This window comes from Conger conger, chromosome 17 (genome assembly GCF_963514075.1).
Source record: "Conger conger chromosome 17, fConCon1.1, whole genome shotgun sequence".
Taxonomy (NCBI): Eukaryota; Metazoa; Chordata; class Actinopteri; order Anguilliformes; family Congridae; genus Conger; species Conger conger.
The window spans coordinates 39,868,064-39,893,863 of record NC_083776.1 but is presented as its reverse complement, the minus strand read 5'-3'; the positions used below and the strand labels follow the sequence as shown (position 1 = coordinate 39,893,863).

The 25,800-nt window shown below is 49.9% G+C and overlaps 22 non-coding genes and 22 pseudogenes across 22 annotated transcripts; all 44 read left to right on the top strand.

Moving 5' to 3' along the window:
- The first annotated feature begins 591 nt into the window (after positions 1–591).
- On the top strand, positions 592–755 carry LOC133117173 (U1 spliceosomal RNA). The gene has a single exon (XR_009705974.1). It is a non-coding gene; the product is annotated as a U1 spliceosomal RNA (small nuclear RNA).
- A 63-nt stretch (positions 756–818) lies between these two features.
- Positions 819–927, top strand: LOC133117372 (5S ribosomal RNA; annotated as a pseudogene).
- An 842-nt stretch (positions 928–1,769) lies between these two features.
- LOC133117635 (U1 spliceosomal RNA) lies at positions 1,770–1,933 on the top strand. The gene has a single exon (XR_009706179.1). It is a non-coding gene; the product is annotated as a U1 spliceosomal RNA (small nuclear RNA).
- Positions 1,934–1,996: 63 nt separating this feature from the next.
- LOC133117370 (5S ribosomal RNA) lies at positions 1,997–2,105 on the top strand (annotated as a pseudogene).
- An 843-nt stretch (positions 2,106–2,948) lies between these two features.
- On the top strand, positions 2,949–3,112 carry LOC133117184 (U1 spliceosomal RNA). The gene has a single exon (XR_009705985.1). It is a non-coding gene; the product is annotated as a U1 spliceosomal RNA (small nuclear RNA).
- A 63-nt stretch (positions 3,113–3,175) lies between these two features.
- LOC133117369 (5S ribosomal RNA) lies at positions 3,176–3,284 on the top strand (annotated as a pseudogene).
- Positions 3,285–4,126: 842 nt separating this feature from the next.
- On the top strand, positions 4,127–4,290 carry LOC133117634 (U1 spliceosomal RNA). The gene has a single exon (XR_009706178.1). It is a non-coding gene; the product is annotated as a U1 spliceosomal RNA (small nuclear RNA).
- A 63-nt stretch (positions 4,291–4,353) lies between these two features.
- Positions 4,354–4,462, top strand: LOC133117368 (5S ribosomal RNA; annotated as a pseudogene).
- Positions 4,463–5,304: 842 nt separating this feature from the next.
- On the top strand, positions 5,305–5,468 carry LOC133117154 (U1 spliceosomal RNA). Its single transcript, XR_009705955.1, has one exon. It is a non-coding gene; the product is annotated as a U1 spliceosomal RNA (small nuclear RNA).
- Positions 5,469–5,531: 63 nt separating this feature from the next.
- Positions 5,532–5,640, top strand: LOC133117367 (5S ribosomal RNA; annotated as a pseudogene).
- An 842-nt stretch (positions 5,641–6,482) lies between these two features.
- Positions 6,483–6,646, top strand: LOC133117633 (U1 spliceosomal RNA). Its single transcript, XR_009706177.1, has one exon. It is a non-coding gene; the product is annotated as a U1 spliceosomal RNA (small nuclear RNA).
- A 63-nt stretch (positions 6,647–6,709) lies between these two features.
- LOC133117464 (5S ribosomal RNA) lies at positions 6,710–6,818 on the top strand (annotated as a pseudogene).
- An 823-nt stretch (positions 6,819–7,641) lies between these two features.
- Positions 7,642–7,805, top strand: LOC133117632 (U1 spliceosomal RNA). Its single transcript, XR_009706176.1, has one exon. It is a non-coding gene; the product is annotated as a U1 spliceosomal RNA (small nuclear RNA).
- Positions 7,806–7,868: 63 nt separating this feature from the next.
- On the top strand, positions 7,869–7,977 carry LOC133117463 (5S ribosomal RNA; annotated as a pseudogene).
- Positions 7,978–8,819: 842 nt separating this feature from the next.
- LOC133117631 (U1 spliceosomal RNA) lies at positions 8,820–8,983 on the top strand. The gene has a single exon (XR_009706175.1). It is a non-coding gene; the product is annotated as a U1 spliceosomal RNA (small nuclear RNA).
- A 63-nt stretch (positions 8,984–9,046) lies between these two features.
- LOC133117462 (5S ribosomal RNA) lies at positions 9,047–9,155 on the top strand (annotated as a pseudogene).
- Positions 9,156–9,978: 823 nt separating this feature from the next.
- On the top strand, positions 9,979–10,142 carry LOC133117153 (U1 spliceosomal RNA). Its single transcript, XR_009705954.1, has one exon. It is a non-coding gene; the product is annotated as a U1 spliceosomal RNA (small nuclear RNA).
- A 63-nt stretch (positions 10,143–10,205) lies between these two features.
- On the top strand, positions 10,206–10,314 carry LOC133117366 (5S ribosomal RNA; annotated as a pseudogene).
- Positions 10,315–11,156: 842 nt separating this feature from the next.
- Positions 11,157–11,320, top strand: LOC133117629 (U1 spliceosomal RNA). The gene has a single exon (XR_009706174.1). It is a non-coding gene; the product is annotated as a U1 spliceosomal RNA (small nuclear RNA).
- Positions 11,321–11,383: 63 nt separating this feature from the next.
- Positions 11,384–11,492, top strand: LOC133117461 (5S ribosomal RNA; annotated as a pseudogene).
- Positions 11,493–12,334: 842 nt separating this feature from the next.
- LOC133117152 (U1 spliceosomal RNA) lies at positions 12,335–12,498 on the top strand. Its single transcript, XR_009705953.1, has one exon. It is a non-coding gene; the product is annotated as a U1 spliceosomal RNA (small nuclear RNA).
- Positions 12,499–12,561: 63 nt separating this feature from the next.
- Positions 12,562–12,670, top strand: LOC133117365 (5S ribosomal RNA; annotated as a pseudogene).
- Positions 12,671–13,513: 843 nt separating this feature from the next.
- LOC133117151 (U1 spliceosomal RNA) lies at positions 13,514–13,677 on the top strand. The gene has a single exon (XR_009705952.1). It is a non-coding gene; the product is annotated as a U1 spliceosomal RNA (small nuclear RNA).
- A 63-nt stretch (positions 13,678–13,740) lies between these two features.
- Positions 13,741–13,849, top strand: LOC133117364 (5S ribosomal RNA; annotated as a pseudogene).
- An 842-nt stretch (positions 13,850–14,691) lies between these two features.
- On the top strand, positions 14,692–14,855 carry LOC133117150 (U1 spliceosomal RNA). The gene has a single exon (XR_009705951.1). It is a non-coding gene; the product is annotated as a U1 spliceosomal RNA (small nuclear RNA).
- A 63-nt stretch (positions 14,856–14,918) lies between these two features.
- On the top strand, positions 14,919–15,027 carry LOC133117363 (5S ribosomal RNA; annotated as a pseudogene).
- An 842-nt stretch (positions 15,028–15,869) lies between these two features.
- Positions 15,870–16,033, top strand: LOC133117149 (U1 spliceosomal RNA). Its single transcript, XR_009705950.1, has one exon. It is a non-coding gene; the product is annotated as a U1 spliceosomal RNA (small nuclear RNA).
- A 63-nt stretch (positions 16,034–16,096) lies between these two features.
- Positions 16,097–16,205, top strand: LOC133117362 (5S ribosomal RNA; annotated as a pseudogene).
- Positions 16,206–17,047: 842 nt separating this feature from the next.
- LOC133117628 (U1 spliceosomal RNA) lies at positions 17,048–17,211 on the top strand. Its single transcript, XR_009706173.1, has one exon. It is a non-coding gene; the product is annotated as a U1 spliceosomal RNA (small nuclear RNA).
- Positions 17,212–17,274: 63 nt separating this feature from the next.
- Positions 17,275–17,383, top strand: LOC133117460 (5S ribosomal RNA; annotated as a pseudogene).
- An 823-nt stretch (positions 17,384–18,206) lies between these two features.
- On the top strand, positions 18,207–18,370 carry LOC133117148 (U1 spliceosomal RNA). Its single transcript, XR_009705949.1, has one exon. It is a non-coding gene; the product is annotated as a U1 spliceosomal RNA (small nuclear RNA).
- Positions 18,371–18,433: 63 nt separating this feature from the next.
- Positions 18,434–18,542, top strand: LOC133117361 (5S ribosomal RNA; annotated as a pseudogene).
- Positions 18,543–19,384: 842 nt separating this feature from the next.
- On the top strand, positions 19,385–19,548 carry LOC133117627 (U1 spliceosomal RNA). Its single transcript, XR_009706172.1, has one exon. It is a non-coding gene; the product is annotated as a U1 spliceosomal RNA (small nuclear RNA).
- A 63-nt stretch (positions 19,549–19,611) lies between these two features.
- On the top strand, positions 19,612–19,720 carry LOC133117459 (5S ribosomal RNA; annotated as a pseudogene).
- Positions 19,721–20,562: 842 nt separating this feature from the next.
- LOC133117146 (U1 spliceosomal RNA) lies at positions 20,563–20,726 on the top strand. Its single transcript, XR_009705947.1, has one exon. It is a non-coding gene; the product is annotated as a U1 spliceosomal RNA (small nuclear RNA).
- A 63-nt stretch (positions 20,727–20,789) lies between these two features.
- Positions 20,790–20,898, top strand: LOC133117359 (5S ribosomal RNA; annotated as a pseudogene).
- Positions 20,899–21,741: 843 nt separating this feature from the next.
- LOC133117145 (U1 spliceosomal RNA) lies at positions 21,742–21,905 on the top strand. The gene has a single exon (XR_009705946.1). It is a non-coding gene; the product is annotated as a U1 spliceosomal RNA (small nuclear RNA).
- A 63-nt stretch (positions 21,906–21,968) lies between these two features.
- Positions 21,969–22,077, top strand: LOC133117358 (5S ribosomal RNA; annotated as a pseudogene).
- Positions 22,078–22,920: 843 nt separating this feature from the next.
- Positions 22,921–23,084, top strand: LOC133117144 (U1 spliceosomal RNA). Its single transcript, XR_009705945.1, has one exon. It is a non-coding gene; the product is annotated as a U1 spliceosomal RNA (small nuclear RNA).
- Positions 23,085–23,147: 63 nt separating this feature from the next.
- Positions 23,148–23,256, top strand: LOC133117356 (5S ribosomal RNA; annotated as a pseudogene).
- Positions 23,257–24,098: 842 nt separating this feature from the next.
- Positions 24,099–24,262, top strand: LOC133117143 (U1 spliceosomal RNA). The gene has a single exon (XR_009705944.1). It is a non-coding gene; the product is annotated as a U1 spliceosomal RNA (small nuclear RNA).
- Positions 24,263–24,325: 63 nt separating this feature from the next.
- On the top strand, positions 24,326–24,434 carry LOC133117355 (5S ribosomal RNA; annotated as a pseudogene).
- An 843-nt stretch (positions 24,435–25,277) lies between these two features.
- LOC133117142 (U1 spliceosomal RNA) lies at positions 25,278–25,441 on the top strand. Its single transcript, XR_009705943.1, has one exon. It is a non-coding gene; the product is annotated as a U1 spliceosomal RNA (small nuclear RNA).
- A 63-nt stretch (positions 25,442–25,504) lies between these two features.
- Positions 25,505–25,613, top strand: LOC133117354 (5S ribosomal RNA; annotated as a pseudogene).
- Positions 25,614–25,800: the final 187 nt, after the last annotated feature.

Sequence of the window (25,800 nt, the reverse complement as noted above, 5' to 3'; positions counted from 1 at the left end):
ACACGTCTGTAGCCTATCATGAAGCAGGATTGCCGAGTTACAGTGAGCGCCGCACTTCATTGGACAGTGGCACGTGTTTTTCTTCTTTTGGTTCTGCGCTCTAGCGATTTCAGTTTGAAAGGACACAACGACAACCAAGTTCAAGTGCAGACTGTCAGCTTTAATTTGAGGCCATTTTCAAGCACACCCGACGAACCGTTTGGAACTCACGTCGCATCTTGCACACGGTCACTTGTCCATTTAGGTGTCGCATTTCGGCAGGGCTCTGGCTTGGTGTTCGACGTGACATCACCGCGACTGAAATGCGCTCTGTTTGCGGTTGAGGGCGATGTACACTGTTGCATTGTGCGGAAACAGAAAGTCGTCCTTGAAATGCGGTGGGAAAACGCCAAAATAATAAACACATGAAAAAAAAGAAGTACATGAATGAAAAGGTTGCCATCGTTTATGCGGCTAGCCGCAAGAGCGCAAATCAGACTTTTGAACCGGCTAGACATTGTGACTTGACGGGCTGCTAGCCGAATACTCAGAAACCGTAACTGTGCAACGTACCACCTAGCGGTCCGGCCCATCCCTTGCGGATTCCAACTCATACTTACCTGGCAGGGGAGATACCGTGATCACGAAGGCGGTTCACCCAGGGCGAGGCTCGGCCATTGCACTCCGGCTGTGTTGACCCCTGCGAATTCCTCAAATGTGGGAATCTCGACTGCATAATTTCTGCTAGTGGGGGACTGCGTTCACGCTCTCCCCTGATCACGTGGTCAAACGATAGACTCGATTAATGTGCAAATACCCCCTTGTGCTGCCTTTCCTTCGCTTACGGCCATACCACTCTGAATACGCCCGATCTCGGAAGCTAAGCAGGGTCGGGCCCGGTTAGTACTTGGATGGGAGACCGCCTGGGAATACCAGGTGCTGTAAGCTTTTTTCACTATGCTTTTGGACAGGCGCTGCTGTTTCACAACGTTCAAAACACGTCGCGCACAGTGCTATATCGTTTAGTCTATTACCCGTTTATGCTTCTCATGTCTTACCCAGACACTTGGGCAGCGCATTGCAAAGGAACAAGGCTAGCATCCAAATTCATTACGTACGGCGCTATTTTAGACACAACACAGGCTAAATCAGTGCAATGCAAATTCACTTCACACCAAGAGTACCGCACATTTTCCTTACACGTCTGTAGCCTATCATGAAGCAGGATTGCCGAGTTACAGTGAGCGCCGCACTTCATTGGACAGTGGCACGTGTTTTTCTTCTTTTGGTTCTGCGCTCTAGCGATTTCAGTTTGAAAGGACACAACGACAACCAAGTTCAAGTGCAGACTGTCAGCTTTAATTTGAGGCCATTTTCAAGCACACCCGACGAACCGTTTGGAACTCACGTCGCATCTTGCACACGGTCACTTGTCCATTTAGGTGTCGCATTTCGGCAGGGCTCTGGCTTGGTGTTCGACGTGACATCACCGCGACTGAAATGCGCTCTGTTTGCGGTTGAGGGCGATGTACACTGTTGCATTGTGGGGAAACAGAAAGTCGTCCTTGAAATGCGGTGGGAAAACGCCAAAATAATAAACACATGAAAAAAAAAGAAGTACATGAATGAAAAGGTTGCCATCGTTTATGCGGCTAGCCGCAAGAGCGCAAATCAGACTTTTGAACCGGCTAGACATTGTGACTTGACGGGCTGCTAGCCGAATACTCAGAAACCGTAACTGTGCAACGTACCACCTAGCGGTCCGGCCCATCCCTTGCGGATTCCAACTCATACTTACCTGGCAGGGGAGATACCGTGATCACGAAGGCGGTTCACCCAGGGCGAGGCTCGGCCATTGCACTCCGGCTGTGTTGACCCCTGCGAATTCCTCAAATGTGGGAATCTCGACTGCATAATTTCTGCTAGTGGGGGACTGCGTTCGCGCTCTCCCCTGGTCACGTGGTCAAACGATAGACTCGATTAATGTGCAAATACCCCCTTGTGCTGCCTTTCCTTCGCTTACGGCCATACCACTCTGAATACGCCCGATCTCGGAAGCTAAGCAGGGTCGGGCCCGGTTAGTACTTGGATGGGAGACCGCCTGGGAATACCAGGTGCTGTAAGCTTTTTTCACTATGCTTTTGGACAGGCGCTGCTGTTTCACAACGTTCAAAACACGTCGCGCACAGTGCTATATCGTTTAGTCTATTACCCGTTTATGCTTCTCATGTCTTACCCAGACACTTGGGCAGCGCATTGCAAAGGAACAAGGCTAGCATCCAAATTCATTACGTACGGCGCTATTTTAGACACAACACAGGCTAAATCAGTGCAATGCAAATTCACTTCACACCAAGAGTACCGCACATTTTCCTTACACGTCTGTAGCCTATCATGAAGCAGGATTGCCGAGTTACAGTGAGCGCCGCACTTCATTGGACAGTGGCACGTGTTTTTCTTCTTTTGGTTCTGCGCTCTAGCGATTTCAGTTTGAAAGGACACAACGACAACCAAGTTCAAGTGCAGACTGTCAGCTTTAATTTGAGGCCATTTTCAAGCACACCCGACGAACCGTTTGGAACTCACGTCGCATCTTGCACACGGTCACTTGTCCATTTAGGTGTCGCATTTCGGCAGGGCTCTGGCTTGGTGTTCGACGTGACATCACCGCGACTGAAATGCGCTCTGTTTGCGGTTGAGGGCAATGTACACTGTTGCATTGTGGGGAAACAGAAAGTCGTCCTTGAAATGCGGTGGGAAAACGCCAAAATAATAAACACATGAAAAAAAAAAGAAGTACATGAATGAAAAGGTTGCCATCGTTTATGCGGCTAGCCGCAAGAGCGCAAATCAGACTTTTGAACCGGCTAGACATTGTGACTTGACGGGCTGCTAGCCGAATACTCAGAAACCGTAACTGTGCAACGTACCACCTAGCGGTCCGGCCCATCCCTTGCGGATTCCAACTCATACTTACCTGGCAGGGGAGATACCGTGATCACGAAGGTGGTTCACCCAGGGCGAGGCTCGGCCATTGCACTCCGGCTGTGTTGACCCCTGCGAATTCCTCAAATGTGGGAATCTCGACTGTATAATTTCTGCTAGTGGGGGACTGCGTTCGCGCTCTCCCCTGATCACGTGGTCAAACGATAGACTCGATTAATGTGCAAATACCCCCTTGTGCTGCCTTTCCTTCGCTTACGGCCATACCACTCTGAATACGCCCGATCTCGGAAGCTAAGCAGGGTCGGGCCCGGTTAGTACTTGGATGGGAGACCGCCTGGGAATACCAGGTGCTGTAAGCTTTTTTCACTATGCTTTTGGACAGGCGCTGCTGTTTCACAACGTTCAAAACACGTCGCGCACAGTGCTATATCGTTTAGTCTATTACCCGTTTATGCTTCTCATGTCTTACCCAGACACTTGGGCAGCGCATTGCAAAGGAACAAGGCTAGCATCCAAATTCATTACGTACGGCGCTATTTTAGACACAACACAGGCTAAATCAGTGCAATGCAAATTCACTTCACACCAAGAGTACCGCACATTTTCCTTACACGTCTGTAGCCTATCATGAAGCAGGATTGCCGAGTTACAGTGAGCGCCGCACTTCATTGGACAGTGGCACGTGTTTTTCTTCTTTTGGTTCTGCGCTCTAGCGATTTCAGTTTGAAAGGACACAACGACAACCAAGTTCAAGTGCAGACTGTCAGCTTTAATTTGAGGCCATTTTCAAGCACACCCGACGAACCGTTTGGAACTCACGTCGCATCTTGCACACGGTCACTTGTCCATTTAGGTGTCGCATTTCGGCAGGGCTCTGGCTTGGTGTTCGACGTGACATCACCGCGACTGAAATGCGCTCTGTTTGCGGTTGAGGGCAATGTACACTGTTGCATTGTGGGGAAACAGAAAGTCGTCCTTGAAATGCGGTGGGAAAACGCCAAAATAATAAACACATGAAAAAAAAAGAAGTACATGAATGAAAAGGTTGCCATCGTTTATGCGGCTAGCCGCAAGAGCGCAAATCAGACTTTTGAACCGGCTAGACATTGTGACTTGACGGGCTGCTAGCCGAATACTCAGAAACCGTAACTGTGCAACGTACCACCTAGCGGTCCGGCCCATCCCTTGCGGATTCCAACTCATACTTACCTGGCAGGGGAGATACCGTGATCACGAAGGCGGTTCACCCAGGGCGAGGCTCGGCCATTGCACTCCGGCTGTGTTGACCCCTGCGAATTCCTCAAATGTGGGAATCTCGACTGCATAATTTCTGCTAGTGGGGGACTGCGTTCGCGCTCTCCCCTGGTCACGTGGTCAAACGATAGACTCGATTAATGTGCAAATACCCCCTTGTGCTGCCTTTCCTTCGCTTACGGCCATACCACTCTGAATACGCCCGATCTCGGAAGCTAAGCAGGGTCGGGCCCGGTTAGTACTTGGATGGGAGACCGCCTGGGAATACCAGGTGCTGTAAGCTTTTTTCACTATGCTTTTGGACAGGCGCTGCTGTTTCACAACGTTCAAAACACGTCGCGCACAGTGCTATATCGTTTAGTCTATTACCCGTTTATGCTTCTCATGTCTTACCCAGACACTTGGGCAGCGCATTGCAAAGGAACAAGGCTAGCATCCAAATTCATTACGTACGGCGCTATTTTAGACACAACACAGGCTAAATCAGTGCAATGCAAATTCACTTCACACCAAGAGTACCGCACATTTTCCTTACACGTCTGTAGCCTATCATGAAGCAGGATTGCCGAGTTACAGTGAGCGCCGCACTTCATTGGACAGTGGCACGTGTTTTTCTTCTTTTGGTTCTGCGCTCTAGCGATTTCAGTTTGAAAGGACACAACGACAACCAAGTTCAAGTGCAGACTGTCAGCTTTAATTTGAGGCCATTTTCAAGCACACCCGACGAACCGTTTGGAACTCACGTCGCATCTTGCACACGGTCACTTGTCCATTTAGGTGTCGCATTTCGGCAGGGCTCTGGCTTGGTGTTCGACGTGACATCACCGCGACTGAAATGCGCTCTGTTTGCGGTTGAGGGCGATGTACACTGTTGCATTGTGGGGAAACAGAAAGTCGTCCTTGAAATGCGGTGGGAAAACGCCAAAATAATAAACACATGAAAAAAAAAGAAGTACATGAATGAAAAGGTTGCCATCGTTTATGCGGCTAGCCGCAAGAGCGCAAATCAGACTTTTGAACCGGCTAGACATTGTGACTTGACGGGCTGCTAGCCGAATACTCAGAAACCGTAACTGTGCAACGTACCACCTAGCGGTCCGGCCCATCCCTTGCGGATTCCAACTCATACTTACCTGGCAGGGGAGATACCGTGATCACGAAGGCGGTTCACCCAGGGCGAGGCTCGGCCATTGCACTCCGGCTGTGTTGACCCCTGCGAATTCCTCAAATGTGGGAATCTCGACTGTATAATTTCTGCTAGTGGGGGACTGCGTTCGCGCTCTCCCCTGATCACGTGGTCAAACGATAGACTCGATTAATGTGCAAATACCCCCTTGTGCTGCCTTTCCTTCGCTTACGGCCATACCACTCTGAATACGCCCGATCTCGGAAGCTAAGCAGGGTCGGGCCCGGTTAGTACTTGGATGGGAGACCGCCTGGGAATACCAGGTGCTGTAAGCTTTTTTCACTATGCTTTTGGACAGGCGCTGCTGTTTCACAACGTTCAAAACACGTCGCGCACAGTGCTATATCGTTTAGTCTATTACCCGTTTATGCTTCTCATGTCTTACCCAGACACTTGGGCAGCGCATTGCAAAGGAACAAGGCTAGCATCCAAATTCATTACGTACGGCGCTATTTTAGACACAACACAGGCTAAATCAGTGCAATGCAAATTCACTTCACACCAAGAGTACCGCACATTTTCCTTACACGTCTGTAGCCTATCATGAAGCAGGATTGCCGAGTTACAGTGAGCGCCGCACTTCATTGGACAGTGGCACGTGTTTTTCTTCTTTTGGTTCTGCGCTCTAGCGATTTCAGTTTGAAAGGACACAACGACAACCAAGTTCAAGTGCAGACTGTCAGCTTTAATTTGAGGCCATTTTCAAGCACACCCGACGAACCGTTTGGAACTCACGTCGCATCTTGCACACGGTCACTTGTCCATTTAGGTGTCGCATTTCGGCAGGGCTCTGGCTTGGTGTTCGACGTGACATCACCGCGACTGAAATGCGCTCTGTTTGCGGTTGAGGGCAATGTACACTGTTGCATTGTGGGGAAACAGAAAGTCGTCCTTGAAATGCGGTGGGAAAACGCCAAAATAATAAACACATGAAAAAAAAAGAAGTACATGAATGAAAAGGTTGCCATCGTTTATGCGGCTAGCCGCAAGAGCGCAAATCAGACTTTTGAACCGGCTAGACATTGTGACTTGACGGGCTGCTAGCCGAATACTCAGAAACCGTAACTGTGCAACGTACCACCTAGCGGTCCGGCCCATCCCTTGCGGATTCCAACTCATACTTACCTGGCAGGGGAGATACCGTGATCACGAAGGCGGTTCACCCAGGGCGAGGCTCGGCCATTGCACTCCGGCTGTGTTGACCCCTGCGAATTCCTCAAATGTGGGAATCTCGACTGCATAATTTCTGCTAGTGGGGGACTGCGTTCGCGCTCTCCCCTGGTCACGTGGTCAAACGATAGACTCGATTAATGTGCAAATACCCCCTTGTGCTGCCTTTCCTTCGCTTACGGCCATACCACTCTGAATACGCCTGATCTCGGAAGCTAAGCAGGGTCGGGCCCGGTTAGTACTTGGATGGGAGACCGCCTGGGAATACCAGGTGCTGTAAGCTTTTTTCACTATGCTTTTGGACAGGCGCTGCTGTTTCACAACGTTCAAAACACGTCGCGCACAGTGCTATATCGTTTAGTCTATTACCCGTTTATGCTTCTCATGTCTTACCCAGACACTTGGGCAGCGCATTGCAAAGGAACAAGGCTAGCATCCAAATTCATTACGTACGGCGCTATTTTAGACACAACACAGGCTAAATCAGTGCAATGCAAATTCACTTCACACCAAGAGTACCGCACATTTTCCTTACACGTCTGTAGCCTATCATGAAGCAGGATTGCCGAGTTACAGTGAGCGCCGCACTTCATTGGACAGTGGCACGTGTTTTTCTTCTTTTGGTTCTGCGCTCTAGCGATTTCAGTTTGAAAGGACACAACGACAACCAAGTTCAAGTGCAGACTGTCAGCTTTAATTTGAGGCCATTTTCAAGCACACCCGACGAACCGTTTGGAACTCACGTCGCATCTTGCACACGGTCACTTGTCCATTTAGGTGTCGCATTTCGGCAGGGCTCTGGCTTGGTGTTCGACGTGACATCACCGCGACTGAAATGCGCTCTGTTTGCGGTTGAGGGCGATGTACACTGTTGCATTGTGGGGAAGCAGAAAGTCGTCCTTGAAATGCGGTGGGAAAACGCCAAAATAATAAACACATGAAAAAAAAGGTTGCCATCGTTTATGCGGCTAGCCGCAAGAGCGCAAATCAGACTTTTGAACCGGCTAGACATTGTGACTTGACGGGCTGCTAGCCGAATACTCAGAAACCGTAACTGTGCAACGTACCACCTAGCGGTCCGGCCCATCCCTTGCGGATTCCAACTCATACTTACCTGGCAGGGGAGATACCGTGATCACGAAGGCGGTTCACCCAGGGCGAGGCTCGGCCATTGCACTCCGGCTGTGTTGACCCCTGCGAATTCCTCAAATGTGGGAATCTCGACTGCATAATTTCTGCTAGTGGGGGACTGCGTTCGCGCTCTCCCCTGATCACGTGGTCAAACGATAGACTCGATTAATGTGCAAATACCCCCTTGTGCTGCCTTTCCTTCGCTTACGGCCATACCACTCTGAATACGCCTGATCTCGGAAGCTAAGCAGGGTCGGGCCCGGTTAGTACTTGGATGGGAGACCGCCTGGGAATACCAGGTGCTGTAAGCTTTTTTCACTATGCTTTTGGACAGGCGCTGCTGTTTCACAACGTTCAAAACACGTCGCGCACAGTGCTATATCGTTTAGTCTATTACCCGTTTATGCTTCTCATGTCTTACCCAGACACTTGGGCAGCGCATTGCAAAGGAACAAGGCTAGCATCCAAATTCATTACGTACGGCGCTATTTTAGACACAACACAGGCTAAATCAGTGCAATGCAAATTCACTTCACACCAAGAGTACCGCACATTTTCCTTACACGTCTGTAGCCTATCATGAAGCAGGATTGCCGAGTTACAGTGAGCGCCGCACTTCATTGGACAGTGGCACGTGTTTTTCTTCTTTTGGTTCTGCGCTCTAGCGATTTCAGTTTGAAAGGACACAACGACAACCAAGTTCAAGTGCAGACTGTCAGCTTTAATTTGAGGCCATTTTCAAGCACACCCGACGAACCGTTTGGAACTCACGTCGCATCTTGCACACGGTCACTTGTCCATTTAGGTGTCGCATTTCGGCAGGGCTCTGGCTTGGTGTTCGACGTGACATCACCGCGACTGAAATGCGCTCTGTTTGCGGTTGAGGGCGATGTACACTGTTGCATTGTGGGGAAACAGAAAGTCGTCCTTGAAATGCGGTGGGAAAACGCCAAAATAATAAACACATGAAAAAAAAAGAAGTACATGAATGAAAAGGTTGCCATCGTTTATGCGGCTAGCCGCAAGAGCGCAAATCAGACTTTTGAACCGGCTAGACATTGTGACTTGACGGGCTGCTAGCCGAATACTCAGAAACCGTAACTGTGCAACGTACCACCTAGCGGTCCGGCCCATCCCTTGCGGATTCCAACTCATACTTACCTGGCAGGGGAGATACCGTGATCACGAAGGCGGTTCACCCAGGGCGAGGCTCGGCCATTGCACTCCGGCTGTGTTGACCCCTGCGAATTCCTCAAATGTGGGAATCTCGACTGCATAATTTCTGCTAGTGGGGGACTGCGTTCGCGCTCTCCCCTGGTCACGTGGTCAAACGATAGACTCGATTAATGTGCAAATACCCCCTTGTGCTGCCTTTCCTTCGCTTACGGCCATACCACTCTGAATACGCCTGATCTCGGAAGCTAAGCAGGGTCGGGCCCGGTTAGTACTTGGATGGGAGACCGCCTGGGAATACCAGGTGCTGTAAGCTTTTTTCATTATGCTTTTGGACAGGCGCTGCTGTTTCACAACGTTCAAAACACGTCGCGCACAGTGCTATATCGTTTAGTCTATTACCCGTTTATGCTTCTCATGTCTTACCCAGACACTTGGGCAGCGCATTGCAAAGGAACAAGGCTAGCATCCAAATTCATTACGTACGGCGCTATTTTAGACACAACACAGGCTAAATCAGTGCAATGCAAATTCACTTCACACCAAGAGTACCGCACATTTTCCTTACACGTCTGTAGCCTATCATGAAGCAGGATTGCCGAGTTACAGTGAGCGCCGCACTTCATTGGACAGTGGCACGTGTTTTTCTTCTTTTGGTTCTGCGCTCTAGCGATTTCAGTTTGAAAGGACACAACGACAACCAAGTTCAAGTGCAGACTGTCAGCTTTAATTTGAGGCCATTTTCAAGCACACCCGACGAACCGTTTGGAACTCACGTCGCATCTTGCACACGGTCACTTGTCCATTTAGGTGTCGCATTTCGGCAGGGCTCTGGCTTGGTGTTCGACGTGACATCACCGCGACTGAAATGCGCTCTGTTTGCGGTTGAGGGCGATGTACACTGTTGCATTGTGGGGAAGCAGAAAGTCGTCCTTGAAATGCGGTGGGAAAACGCCAAAATAATAAACACATGAAAAAAAAGGTTGCCATCGTTTATGCGGCTAGCCGCAAGAGCGCAAATCAGACTTTTGAACCGGCTAGACATTGTGACTTGACGGGCTGCTAGCCGAATACTCAGAAACCGTAACTGTGCAACGTACCACCTAGCGGTCCGGCCCATCCCTTGCGGATTCCAACTCATACTTACCTGGCAGGGGAGATACCGTGATCACGAAGGCGGTTCACCCAGGGCGAGGCTCGGCCATTGCACTCCGGCTGTGTTGACCCCTGCGAATTCCTCAAATGTGGGAATCTCGACTGTATAATTTCTGCTAGTGGGGGACTGCGTTCGCGCTCTCCCCTGATCACGTGGTCAAACGATAGACTCGATTAATGTGCAAATACCCCCTTGTGCTGCCTTTCCTTCGCTTACGGCCATACCACTCTGAATACGCCCGATCTCGGAAGCTAAGCAGGGTCGGGCCCGGTTAGTACTTGGATGGGAGACCGCCTGGGAATACCAGGTGCTGTAAGCTTTTTTCACTATGCTTTTGGACAGGCGCTGCTGTTTCACAACGTTCAAAACACGTCGCGCACAGTGCTATATCGTTTAGTCTATTACCCGTTTATGCTTCTCATGTCTTACCCAGACACTTGGGCAGCGCATTGCAAAGGAACAAGGCTAGCATCCAAATTCATTACGTACGGCGCTATTTTAGACACAACACAGGCTAAATCAGTGCAATGCAAATTCACTTCACACCAAGAGTACCGCACATTTTCCTTACACGTCTGTAGCCTATCATGAAGCAGGATTGCCGAGTTACAGTGAGCGCCGCACTTCATTGGACAGTGGCACGTGTTTTTCTTCTTTTGGTTCTGCGCTCTAGCGATTTCAGTTTGAAAGGACACAACGACAACCAAGTTCAAGTGCAGACTGTCAGCTTTAATTTGAGGCCATTTTCAAGCACACCCGACGAACCGTTTGGAACTCACGTCGCATCTTGCACACGGTCACTTGTCCATTTAGGTGTCGCATTTCGGCAGGGCTCTGGCTTGGTGTTCGACGTGACATCACCGCGACTGAAATGCGCTCTGTTTGCGGTTGAGGGCAATGTACACTGTTGCATTGTGGGGAAACAGAAAGTCGTCCTTGAAATGCAGTGGGAAAACGCCAAAATAATAAACACATGAAAAAAAAAGAAGTACATGAATGAAAAGGTTGCCATCGTTTATGCGGCTAGCCGCAAGAGCGCAAATCAGACTTTTGAACCGGCTAGACATTGTGACTTGACGGGCTGCTAGCCGAATACTCAGAAACCGTAACTGTGCAACGTACCACCTAGCGGTCCGGCCCATCCCTTGCGGATTCCAACTCATACTTACCTGGCAGGGGAGATACCGTGATCACGAAGGCGGTTCACCCAGGGCGAGGCTCGGCCATTGCACTCCGGCTGTGTTGACCCCTGCGAATTCCTCAAATGTGGGAATCTCGACTGCATAATTTCTGCTAGTGGGGGACTGCGTTCGCGCTCTCCCCTGGTCACGTGGTCAAACGATAGACTCGATTAATGTGCAAATACCCCCTTGTGCTGCCTTTCCTTCGCTTACGGCCATACCACTCTGAATACGCCTGATCTCGGAAGCTAAGCAGGGTCGGGCCCGGTTAGTACTTGGATGGGAGACCGCCTGGGAATACCAGGTGCTGTAAGCTTTTTTCACTATGCTTTTGGACAGGCGCTGCTGTTTCACAACGTTCAAAACACGTCGCGCACAGTGCTATATCGTTTAGTCTATTACCCGTTTATGCTTCTCATGTCTTACCCAGACACTTGGGCAGCGCATTGCAAAGGAACAAGGCTAGCATCCAAATTCATTACGTACGGCGCTATTTTAGACACAACACAGGCTAAATCAGTGCAATGCAAATTCACTTCACACCAAGAGTACCGCACATTTTCCTTACACGTCTGTAGCCTATCATGAAGCAGGATTGCCGAGTTACAGTGAGCGCCGCACTTCATTGGACAGTGGCACGTGTTTTTCTTCTTTTGGTTCTGCGCTCTAGCGATTTCAGTTTGAAAGGACACAACGACAACCAAGTTCAAGTGCAGACTGTCAGCTTTAATTTGAGGCCATTTTCAAGCACACCCGACGAACCGTTTGGAACTCACGTCGCATCTTGCACACGGTCACTTGTCCATTTAGGTGTCGCATTTCGGCAGGGCTCTGGCTTGGTGTTCGACGTGACATCACCGCGACTGAAATGCGCTCTGTTTGCGGTTGAGGGCGATGTACACTGTTGCATTGTGGGGAAACAGAAAGTCGTCCTTGAAATGCGGTGGGAAAACGCCAAAATAATAAACACATGAAAAAAAAAGAAGTACATGAATGAAAAGGTTGCCATCGTTTATGCGGCTAGCCGCAAGAGCGCAAATCAGACTTTTGAACCGGCTAGACATTGTGACTTGACGGGCTGCTAGCCGAATACTCAGAAACCGTAACTGTGCAACGTACCACCTAGCGGTCCGGCCCATCCCTTGCGGATTCCAACTCATACTTACCTGGCAGGGGAGATACCGTGATCACGAAGGCGGTTCACCCAGGGCGAGGCTCGGCCATTGCACTCCGGCTGTGTTGACCCCTGCGAATTCCTCAAATGTGGGAATCTCGACTGTATAATTTCTGCTAGTGGGGGACTGCGTTCGCGCTCTCCCCTGATCACGTGGTCAAACGATAGACTCGATTAATGTGCAAATACCCCCTTGTGCTGCCTTTCCTTCGCTTACGGCCATACCACTCTGAATACGCCCGATCTCGGAAGCTAAGCAGGGTCGGGCCCGGTTAGTACTTGGATGGGAGACCGCCTGGGAATACCAGGTGCTGTAAGCTTTTTTCACTATGCTTTTGGACAGGCGCTGCTGTTTCACAACGTTCAAAACACGTCGCGCACAGTGCTATATCGTTTAGTCTATTACCCGTTTATGCTTCTCATGTCTTACCCAGACACTTGGGCAGCGCATTGCAAAGGAACAAGGCTAGCATCCAAATTCATTACGTACGGCGCTATTTTAGACACAACACAGGCTAAATCAGTGCAATGCAAATTCACTTCACACCAAGAGTACCGCACATTTTCCTTACACGTCTGTAGCCTATCATGAAGCAGGATTGCCGAGTTACAGTGAGCGCCGCACTTCATTGGACAGTGGCACGTGTTTTTCTTCTTTTGGTTCTGCGCTCTAGCGATTTCAGTTTGAAAGGACACAACGACAACCAAGTTCAAGTGCAGACTGTCAGCTTTAATTTGAGGCCATTTTCAAGCACACCCGACGAACCGTTTGGAACTCACGTCGCATCTTGCACACGGTCACTTGTCCATTTAGGTGTCGCATTTCGGCAGGGCTCTGGCTTGGTGTTCGACGTGACATCACCGCGACTGAAATGCGCTCTGTTTGCGGTTGAGGGCAATGTACACTGTTGCATTGTGGGGAAGCAGAAAGTCGTCCTTGAAATGCGGTGGGAAAACGCCAAAATAATAAACACATGAAAAAAAAAAGAAGTACATGAATGAAAAGGTTGCCATCGTTTATGCGGCTAGCCGCAAGAGCGCAAATCAGACTTTTGAACCGGCTAGACATTGTGACTTGACGGGCTGCTAGCCGAATACTCAGAAACCGTAACTGTGCAACGTACCACCTAGCGGTCCGGCCCATCCCTTGCGGATTCCAACTCATACTTACCTGGCAGGGGAGATACCGTGATCACGAAGGCGGTTCACCCAGGGCGAGGCTCGGCCATTGCACTCCGGCTGTGTTGACCCCTGCGAATTCCTCAAATGTGGGAATCTCGACTGTATAATTTCTGCTAGTGGGGGACTGCGTTCGCGCTCTCCCCTGATCACGTGGTCAAACGATAGACTCGATTAATGTGCAAATACCCCCTTGTGCTGCCTTTCCTTCGCTTACGGCCATACCACTCTGAATACGCCCGATCTCGGAAGCTAAGCAGGGTCGGGCCCGGTTAGTACTTGGATGGGAGACCGCCTGGGAATACCAGGTGCTGTAAGCTTTTTTCACTATGCTTTTGGACAGGCGCTGCTGTTTCACAACGTTCAAAACACGTCGCGCACAGTGCTATATCGTTTAGTCTATTACCCGTTTATGCTTCTCATGTCTTACCCAGACACTTGGGCAGCGCATTGCAAAGGAACAAGGCTAGCATCCAAATTCATTACGTACGGCGCTATTTTAGACACAACACAGGCTAAATCAGTGCAATGCAAATTCACTTCACACCAAGAGTACCGCACATTTTCCTTACACGTCTGTAGCCTATCATGAAGCAGGATTGCCGAGTTACAGTGAGCGCCGCACTTCATTGGACAGTGGCACGTGTTTTTCTTCTTTTGGTTCTGCGCTCTAGCGATTTCAGTTTGAAAGGACACAACGACAACCAAGTTCAAGTGCAGACTGTCAGCTTTAATTTGAGGCCATTTTCAAGCACACCCGACGAACCGTTTGGAACTCACGTCGCATCTTGCACACGGTCACTTGTCCATTTAGGTGTCGCATTTCGGCAGGGCTCTGGCTTGGTGTTCGACGTGACATCACCGCGACTGAAATGCGCTCTGTTTGCGGTTGAGGGCAATGTACACTGTTGCATTGTGGGGAAACAGAAAGTCGTCCTTGAAATGCGGTGGGAAAACGCCAAAATAATAAACACATGAAAAAAAAAGAAGTACATGAATGAAAAGGTTGCCATCGTTTATGCGGCTAGCCGCAAGAGCGCAAATCAGACTTTTGAACCGGCTAGACATTGTGACTTGACGGGCTGCTAGCCGAATACTCAGAAACCGTAACTGTGCAACGTACCACCTAGCGGTCCGGCCCATCCCTTGCGGATTCCAACTCATACTTACCTGGCAGGGGAGATACCGTGATCACGAAGGCGGTTCACCCAGGGCGAGGCTCGGCCATTGCACTCCGGCTGTGTTGACCCCTGCGAATTCCTCAAATGTGGGAATCTCGACTGTATAATTTCTGCTAGTGGGGGACTGCGTTCGCGCTCTCCCCTGATCACGTGGTCAAACGATAGACTCGATTAATGTGCAAATACCCCCTTGTGCTGCCTTTCCTTCGCTTACGGCCATACCACTCTGAATACGCCCGATCTCGGAAGCTAAGCAGGGTCGGGCCCGGTTAGTACTTGGATGGGAGACCGCCTGGGAATACCAGGTGCTGTAAGCTTTTTTCACTATGCTTTTGGACAGGCGCTGCTGTTTCACAACGTTCAAAACACGTCGCGCACAGTGCTATATCGTTTAGTCTATTACCCGTTTATGCTTCTCATGTCTTACCCAGACACTTGGGCAGCGCATTGCAAAGGAACAAGGCTAGCATCCAAATTCATTACGTACGGCGCTATTTTAGACACAACACAGGCTAAATCAGTGCAATGCAAATTCACTTCACACCAAGAGTACCGCACATTTTCCTTACACGTCTGTAGCCTATCATGAAGCAGGATTGCCGAGTTACAGTGAGCGCCGCACTTCATTGGACAGTGGCACGTGTTTTTCTTCTTTTGGTTCTGCGCTCTAGCGATTTCAGTTTGAAAGGACACAACGACAACCAAGTTCAAGTGCAGACTGTCAGCTTTAATTTGAGGCCATTTTCAAGCACACCCGACGAACCGTTTGGAACTCACGTCGCATCTTGCACACGGTCACTTGTCCATTTAGGTGTCGCATTTCGGCAGGGCTCTGGCTTGGTGTTCGACGTGACATCACCGCGACTGAAATGCGCTCTGTTTGCGGTTGAGGGCGATGTACACTGTTGCATTGTGGGGAAACAGAAAGTCGTCCTTGAAATGCGGTGGGAAAACGCCAAAATAATAAACACATGAAAAAAAAAGAAGTACATGAATGAAAAGGTTGCCATCGTTTATGCGGCTAGCCGCAAGAGCGCAAATCAGACTTTTGAACCGGCTAGACATTGTGACTTGACGGGCTGCTAGCCGAATACTCAGAAACCGTAACTGTGCAACGTACCACCTAGCGGTCCGGCCCATCCCTTGCGGATTCCAACTCATACTTACCTGGCAGGGGAGATACCGTGATCACGAAGGCGGTTCACCCAGGGCGAGGCTCGGCCATTGCACTCCGGCTGTGTTGACCCCTGCGAATTCCTCAAATGTGGGAATCTCGACTGTATAATTTCTGCTAGTGGGGGACTGCGTTCGCGCTCTCCCCTGATCACGTGGTCAAACGATAGACTCGATTAATGTGCAAATACCCCCTTGTGCTGCCTTTCCTTCGCTTACGGCCATACCACTCTGAATACGCCCGATCTCGGAAGCTAAGCAGGGTCGGGCCCGGTTAGTACTTGGATGGGAGACCGCCTGGGAATACCAGGTGCTGTAAGCTTTTTTCACTATGCTTTTGGACAGGCGCTGCTGTTTCACAACGTTCAAAACACGTCGCGCACAGTGCTATATCGTTTAGTCTATTACCCGTTTATGCTTCTCATGTCTTACCCAGACACTTGGGCAGCGCATTGCAAAGGAACAAGGCTAGCATCCAAATTCATTACGTACGGCGCTATTTTAGACACAACACAGGCTAAATCAGTGCAATGCAAATTCACTTCACACCAAGAGTACCGCACATTTTCCTTACACGTCTGTAGCCTATCATGAAGCAGGATTGCCGAGTTACAGTGAGCGCCGCACTTCATTGGACAGTGGCACGTGTTTTTCTTCTTTTGGTTCTGCGCTCTAGCGATTTCAGTTTGAAAGGACACAACGACAACCAAGTTCAAGTGCAGACTGTCAGCTTTAATTTGAGGCCATTTTCAAGCACACCCGACGAACCGTTTGGAACTCACGTCGCATCTTGCACACGGTCACTTGTCCATTTAGGTGTCGCATTTCGGCAGGGCTCTGGCTTGGTGTTCGACGTGACATCACCGCGACTGAAATGCGCTCTGTTTGCGGTTGAGGGCAATGTACACTGTTGCATTGTGGGGAAACAGAAAGTCGTCCTTGAAATGCGGTGGGAAAACGCCAAAATAATAAACACATGAAAAAAAAAGAAGTACATGAATGAAAAGGTTGCCATCGTTTATGCGGCTAGCCGCAAGAGCGCAAATCAGACTTTTGAACCGGCTAGACATTGTGACTTGACGGGCTGCTAGCCGAATACTCAGAAACCGTAACTGTGCAACGTACCACCTAGCGGTCCGGCCCATCCCTTGCGGATTCCAACTCATACTTACCTGGCAGGGGAGATACCGTGATCACGAAGGCGGTTCACCCAGGGCGAGGCTCGGCCATTGCACTCCGGCTGTGTTGACCCCTGCGAATTCCTCAAATGTGGGAATCTCGACTGCATAATTTCTGCTAGTGGGGGACTGCGTTCGCGCTCTCCCCTGGTCACGTGGTCAAACGATAGACTCGATTAATGTGCAAATACCCCCTTGTGCTGCCTTTCCTTCGCTTACGGCCATACCACTCTGAATACGCCTGATCTCGGAAGCTAAGCAGGGTCGGGCCCGGTTAGTACTTGGATGGGAGACCGCCTGGGAATACCAGGTGCTGTAAGCTTTTTTCACTATGCTTTTGGACAGGCGCTGCTGTTTCACAACGTTCAAAACACGTCGCGCACAGTGCTATATCGTTTAGTCTATTACCCGTTTATGCTTCTCATGTCTTACCCAGACACTTGGGCAGCGCATTGCAAAGGAACAAGGCTAGCATCCAAATTCATTACGTACGGCGCTATTTTAGACACAACACAGGCTAAATCAGTGCAATGCAAATTCACTTCACACCAAGAGTACCGCACATTTTCCTTACACGTCTGTAGCCTATCATGAAGCAGGATTGCCGAGTTACAGTGAGCGCCGCACTTCATTGGACAGTGGCACGTGTTTTTCTTCTTTTGGTTCTGCGCTCTAGCGATTTCAGTTTGAAAGGACACAACGACAACCAAGTTCAAGTGCAGACTGTCAGCTTTAATTTGAGGCCATTTTCAAGCACACCCGACGAACCGTTTGGAACTCACGTCGCATCTTGCACACGGTCACTTGTCCATTTAGGTGTCGCATTTCGGCAGGGCTCTGGCTTGGTGTTCGACGTGACATCACCGCGACTGAAATGCGCTCTGTTTGCGGTTGAGGGCGATGTACACTGTTGCATTGTGGGGAAGCAGAAAGTCGTCCTTGAAATGCGGTGGGAAAACGCCAAAATAATAAACACATGAAAAAAAAGGTTGCCATCGTTTATGCGGCTAGCCGCAAGAGCGCAAATCAGACTTTTGAACCGGCTAGACATTGTGACTTGACGGGCTGCTAGCCGAATACTCAGAAACCGTAACTGTGCAACGTACCACCTAGCGGTCCGGCCCATCCCTTGCGGATTCCAACTCATACTTACCTGGCAGGGGAGATACCGTGATCACGAAGGCGGTTCACCCAGGGCGAGGCTCGGCCATTGCACTCCGGCTGTGTTGACCCCTGCGAATTCCTCAAATGTGGGAATCTCGACTGTATAATTTCTGCTAGTGGGGGACTGCGTTCGCGCTCTCCCCTGATCACGTGGTCAAACGATAGACTCGATTAATGTGCAAATACCCCCTTGTGCTGCCTTTCCTTCGCTTACGGCCATACCACTCTGAATACGCCCGATCTCGGAAGCTAAGCAGGGTCGGGCCCGGTTAGTACTTGGATGGGAGACCGCCTGGGAATACCAGGTGCTGTAAGCTTTTTTCACTATGCTTTTGGACAGGCGCTGCTGTTTCACAACGTTCAAAACACGTCGCGCACAGTGCTATATCGTTTAGTCTATTACCCGTTTATGCTTCTCATGTCTTACCCAGACACTTGGGCAGCGCATTGCAAAGGAACAAGGCTAGCATCCAAATTCATTACGTACGGCGCTATTTTAGACACAACACAGGCTAAATCAGTGCAATGCAAATTCACTTCACACCAAGAGTACCGCACATTTTCCTTACACGTCTGTAGCCTATCATGAAGCAGGATTGCCGAGTTACAGTGAGCGCCGCACTTCATTGGACAGTGGCACGTGTTTTTCTTCTTTTGGTTCTGCGCTCTAGCGATTTCAGTTTGAAAGGACACAACGACAACCAAGTTCAAGTGCAGACTGTCAGCTTTAATTTGAGGCCATTTTCAAGCACACCCGACGAACCGTTTGGAACTCACGTCGCATCTTGCACACGGTCACTTGTCCATTTAGGTGTCGCATTTCGGCAGGGCTCTGGCTTGGTGTTCGACGTGACATCACCGCGACTGAAATGCGCTCTGTTTGCGGTTGAGGGCAATGTACACTGTTGCATTGTGGGGAAACAGAAAGTCGTCCTTGAAATGCAGTGGGAAAACGCCAAAATAATAAACACATGAAAAAAAAAGAAGTACATGAATGAAAAGGTTGCCATCGTTTATGCGGCTAGCCGCAAGAGCGCAAATCAGACTTTTGAACCGGCTAGACATTGTGACTTGACGGGCTGCTAGCCGAATACTCAGAAACCGTAACTGTGCAACGTACCACCTAGCGGTCCGGCCCATCCCTTGCGGATTCCAACTCATACTTACCTGGCAGGGGAGATACCGTGATCACGAAGGCGGTTCACCCAGGGCGAGGCTCGGCCATTGCACTCCGGCTGTGTTGACCCCTGCGAATTCCTCAAATGTGGGAATCTCGACTGCATAATTTCTGCTAGTGGGGGACTGCGTTCGCGCTCTCCCCTGGTCACGTGGTCAAACGATAGACTCGATTAATGTGCAAATACCCCCTTGTGCTGCCTTTCCTTCGCTTACGGCCATACCACTCTGAATACGCCTGATCTCGGAAGCTAAGCAGGGTCGGGCCCGGTTAGTACTTGGATGGGAGACCGCCTGGGAATACCAGGTGCTGTAAGCTTTTTTCACTATGCTTTTGGACAGGCGCTGCTGTTTCACAACGTTCAAAACACGTCGCGCACAGTGCTATATCGTTTAGTCTATTACCCGTTTATGCTTCTCATGTCTTACCCAGACACTTGGGCAGCGCATTGCAAAGGAACAAGGCTAGCATCCAAATTCATTACGTACGGCGCTATTTTAGACACAACACAGGCTAAATCAGTGCAATGCAAATTCACTTCACACCAAGAGTACCGCACATTTTCCTTACACGTCTGTAGCCTATCATGAAGCAGGATTGCCGAGTTACAGTGAGCGCCGCACTTCATTGGACAGTGGCACGTGTTTTTCTTCTTTTGGTTCTGCGCTCTAGCGATTTCAGTTTGAAAGGACACAACGACAACCAAGTTCAAGTGCAGACTGTCAGCTTTAATTTGAGGCCATTTTCAAGCACACCCGACGAACCGTTTGGAACTCACGTCGCATCTTGCACACGGTCACTTGTCCATTTAGGTGTCGCATTTCGGCAGGGCTCTGGCTTGGTGTTCGACGTGACATCACCGCGACTGAAATGCGCTCTGTTTGCGGTTGAGGGCGATGTACACTGTTGCATTGTGGGGAAACAGAAAGTCGTCCTTGAAATGCGGTGGGAAAACGCCAAAATAATAAACACATGAAAAAAAAAGAAGTACATGAATGAAAAGGTTGCCATCGTTTATGCGGCTAGCCGCAAGAGCGCAAATCAGACTTTTGAACCGGCTAGACATTGTGACTTGACGGGCTGCTAGCCGAATACTCAGAAACCGTAACTGTGCAACGTACCACCTAGCGGTCCGGCCCATCCCTTGCGGATTCCAACTCATACTTACCTGGCAGGGGAGATACCGTGATCACGAAGGCGGTTCACCCAGGGCGAGGCTCGGCCATTGCACTCCGGCTGTGTTGACCCCTGCGAATTCCTCAAATGTGGGAATCTCGACTGTATAATTTCTGCTAGTGGGGGACTGCGTTCGCGCTCTCCCCTGATCACGTGGTCAAACGATAGACTCGATTAATGTGCAAATACCCCCTTGTGCTGCCTTTCCTTCGCTTACGGCCATACCACTCTGAATACGCCCGATCTCGGAAGCTAAGCAGGGTCGGGCCCGGTTAGTACTTGGATGGGAGACCGCCTGGGAATACCAGGTGCTGTAAGCTTTTTTCACTATGCTTTTGGACAGGCGCTGCTGTTTCACAACGTTCAAAACACGTCGCGCACAGTGCTATATCGTTTAGTCTATTACCCGTTTATGCTTCTCATGTCTTACCCAGACACTTGGGCAGCGCATTGCAAAGGAACAAGGCTAGCATCCAAATTCATTACGTACGGCGCTATTTTAGACACAACACAGGCTAAATCAGTGCAATGCAAATTCACTTCACACCAAGAGTACCGCACATTTTCCTTACACGTCTGTAGCCTATCATGAAGCAGGATTGCCGAGTTACAGTGAGCGCCGCACTTCATTGGACAGTGGCACGTGTTTTTCTTCTTTTGGTTCTGCGCTCTAGCGATTTCAGTTTGAAAGGACACAACGACAACCAAGTTCAAGTGCAGACTGTCAGCTTTAATTTGAGGCCATTTTCAAGCACACCCGACGAACCGTTTGGAACTCACGTCGCATCTTGCACACGGTCACTTGTCCATTTAGGTGTCGCATTTCGGCAGGGCTCTGGCTTGGTGTTCGACGTGACATCACCGCGACTGAAATGCGCTCTGTTTGCGGTTGAGGGCAATGTACACTGTTGCATTGTGGGGAAGCAGAAAGTCGTCCTTGAAATGCGGTGGGAAAACGCCAAAATAATAAACACATGAAAAAAAAAAGAAGTACATGAATGAAAAGGTTGCCATCGTTTATGCGGCTAGCCGCAAGAGCGCAAATCAGACTTTTGAACCGGCTAGACATTGTGACTTGACGGGCTGCTAGCCGAATACTCAGAAACCGTAACTGTGCAACGTACCACCTAGCGGTCCGGCCCATCCCTTGCGGATTCCAACTCATACTTACCTGGCAGGGGAGATACCGTGATCACGAAGGCGGTTCACCCAGGGCGAGGCTCGGCCATTGCACTCCGGCTGTGTTGACCCCTGCGAATTCCTCAAATGTGGGAATCTCGACTGTATAATTTCTGCTAGTGGGGGACTGCGTTCGCGCTCTCCCCTGATCACGTGGTCAAACGATAGACTCGATTAATGTGCAAATACCCCCTTGTGCTGCCTTTCCTTCGCTTACGGCCATACCACTCTGAATACGCCCGATCTCGGAAGCTAAGCAGGGTCGGGCCCGGTTAGTACTTGGATGGGAGACCGCCTGGGAATACCAGGTGCTGTAAGCTTTTTTCACTATGCTTTTGGACAGGCGCTGCTGTTTCACAACGTTCAAAACACGTCGCGCACAGTGCTATATCGTTTAGTCTATTACCCGTTTATGCTTCTCATGTCTTACCCAGACACTTGGGCAGCGCATTGCAAAGGAACAAGGCTAGCATCCAAATTCATTACGTACGGCGCTATTTTAGACACAACACAGGCTAAATCAGTGCAATGCAAATTCACTTCACACCAAGAGTACCGCACATTTTCCTTACACGTCTGTAGCCTATCATGAAGCAGGATTGCCGAGTTACAGTGAGCGCCGCACTTCATTGGACAGTGGCACGTGTTTTTCTTCTTTTGGTTCTGCGCTCTAGCGATTTCAGTTTGAAAGGACACAACGACAACCAAGTTCAAGTGCAGACTGTCAGCTTTAATTTGAGGCCATTTTCAAGCACACCCGACGAACCGTTTGGAACTCACGTCGCATCTTGCACACGGTCACTTGTCCATTTAGGTGTCGCATTTCGGCAGGGCTCTGGCTTGGTGTTCGACGTGACATCACCGCGACTGAAATGCGCTCTGTTTGCGGTTGAGGGCAATGTACACTGTTGCATTGTGGGGAAGCAGAAAGTCGTGCTTGAAATGCGGTGGGAAAACGCCAAAATAATAAACACATGAAAAAAAAAAGAAGTACATGAATGAAAAGGTTGCCATCGTTTATGCGGCTAGCCGCAAGAGCGCAAATCAGACTTTTGAACCGGCTAGACATTGTGACTTGACGGGCTGCTAGCCGAATACTCAGAAACCGTAACTGTGCAACGTACCACCTAGCGGTCCGGCCCATCCCTTGCGGATTCCAACTCATACTTACCTGGCAGGGGAGATACCGTGATCACGAAGGCGGTTCACCCAGGGCGAGGCTCGGCCATTGCACTCCGGCTGTGTTGACCCCTGCGAATTCCTCAAATGTGGGAATCTCGACTGTATAATTTCTGCTAGTGGGGGACTGCGTTCGCGCTCTCCCCTGATCACGTGGTCAAACGATAGACTCGATTAATGTGCAAATACCCCCTTGTGCTGCCTTTCCTTCGCTTACGGCCATACCACTCTGAATACGCCCGATCTCGGAAGCTAAGCAGGGTCGGGCCCGGTTAGTACTTGGATGGGAGACCGCCTGGGAATACCAGGTGCTGTAAGCTTTTTTCACTATGCTTTTGGACAGGCGCTGCTGTTTCACAACGTTCAAAACACGTCGCGCACAGTGCTATATCGTTTAGTCTATTACCCGTTTATGCTTCTCATGTCTTACCCAGACACTTGGGCAGCGCATTGCAAAGGAACAAGGCTAGCATCCAAATTCATTACGTACGGCGCTATTTTAGACACAACACAGGCTAAATCAGTGCAATGCAAATTCACTTCACACCAAGAGTACCGCACATTTTCCTTACACGTCTGTAGCCTATCATGAAGCAGGATTGCCGAGTTACAGTGAGCGCCGCACTTCATTGGACAGTGGCACGTGTTTTTCTTCTTTTGGTTCTGCGCTCTAGCGATTTCAGTTTGAAAGGACACAACGACAACCAAGTTCAAGTGCAGACTGTCAGCTTTAATTTGAGGCCATTTTCAAGCACACCCGACGAACCGTTTGGAACTCACGTCGCATCTTGCACACGGTCACTTGTCCATTTAGGTGTCGCATTTCGGCAGGGCTCTGGCTTGGTGTTCGACGTGACATCACCGCGACTGAAATGCGCTCTGTTTGCGGTTGAGGGCAATGTACACTGTTGCATTGTGGGGAAACAGAAAGTCGTCCTTGAAATGCGGTGGGAAAACGCCAAAATAATAAACACATGAAAAAAAAAGAAGTACATGAATGAAAAGGTTGCCATCGTTTATGCGGCTAGCCGCAAGAGCGCAAATCAGACTTTTGAACCGGCTAGACATTGTGACTTGACGGGCTGCTAGCCGAATACTCAGAAACCGTAACTGTGCAACGTACCACCTAGCGGTCCGGCCCATCCCTTGCGGATTCCAACTCATACTTACCTGGCAGGGGAGATACCGTGATCACGAAGGCGGTTCACCCAGGGCGAGGCTCGGCCATTGCACTCCGGCTGTGTTGACCCCTGCGAATTCCTCAAATGTGGGAATCTCGACTGTATAATTTCTGCTAGTGGGGGACTGCGTTCGCGCTCTCCCCTGATCACGTGGTCAAACGATAGACTCGATTAATGTGCAAATACCCCCTTGTGCTGCCTTTCCTTCGCTTACGGCCATACCACTCTGAATACGCCCGATCTCGGAAGCTAAGCAGGGTCGGGCCCGGTTAGTACTTGGATGGGAGACCGCCTGGGAATACCAGGTGCTGTAAGCTTTTTTCACTATGCTTTTGGACAGGCGCTGCTGTTTCACAACGTTCAAAACACGTCGCGCACAGTGCTATATCGTTTAGTCTATTACCCGTTTATGCTTCTCATGTCTTACCCAGACACTTGGGCAGCGCATTGCAAAGGAACAAGGCTAGCATCCAAATTCATTACGTACGGCGCTATTTTAGACACAACACAGGCTAAATCAGTGCAATGCAAATTCACTTCACACCAAGAGTACCGCACATTTTCCTTACACGTCTGTAGCCTATCATGAAGCAGGATTGCCGAGTTACAGTGAGCGCCGCACTTCATTGGACAGTGGCACGTGTTTTTCTTCTTTTGGTTCTGCGCTCTAGCGATTTCAGTTTGAAAGGACACAACGACAACCAAGTTCAAGTGCAGACTGTCAGCTTTAATTTGAGGCCATTTTCAAGCACACCCGACGAACCGTTTGGAACTCACGTCGCATCTTGCACACGGTCACTTGTCCATTTAGGTGTCGCATTTCGGCAGGGCTCTGGCTTGGTGTTCGACGTGACATCACCGCGACTGAAATGCGCTCTGTTTGCGGTTGAGGGCAATGTACACTGTTGCATTGTGGGGAAGCAGAAAGTCGTCCTTGAAATGCGGTGGGAAAACGCCAAAATAATAAACACATGAAAAAAAAAAGAAGTACATGAATGAAAAGGTTGCCATCGTTTATGCGGCTAGCCGCAAGAGCGCAAATCAGACTTTTGAACCGGCTAGACATTGTGACTTGACGGGCTGCTAGCCGAATACTCAGAAACCGTAACTGTGCAACGTACCACCTAGCGGTCCGGCCCATCCCTTGCGGATTCCAACTCATACTTACCTGGCAGGGGAGATACCGTGATCACGAAGGCGGTTCACCCAGGGCGAGGCTCGGCCATTGCACTCCGGCTGTGTTGACCCCTGCGAATTCCTCAAATGTGGGAATCTCGACTGTATAATTTCTGCTAGTGGGGGACTGCGTTCGCGCTCTCCCCTGATCACGTGGTCAAACGATAGACTCGATTAATGTGCAAATACCCCCTTGTGCTGCCTTTCCTTCGCTTACGGCCATACCACTCTGAATACGCCCGATCTCGGAAGCTAAGCAGGGTCGGGCCCGGTTAGTACTTGGATGGGAGACCGCCTGGGAATACCAGGTGCTGTAAGCTTTTTTCACTATGCTTTTGGACAGGCGCTGCTGTTTCACAACGTTCAAAACACGTCGCGCACAGTGCTATATCGTTTAGTCTATTACCCGTTTATGCTTCTCATGTCTTACCCAGACACTTGGGCAGCGCATTGCAAAGGAACAAGGCTAGCATCCAAATTCATTACGTACGGCGCTATTTTAGACAC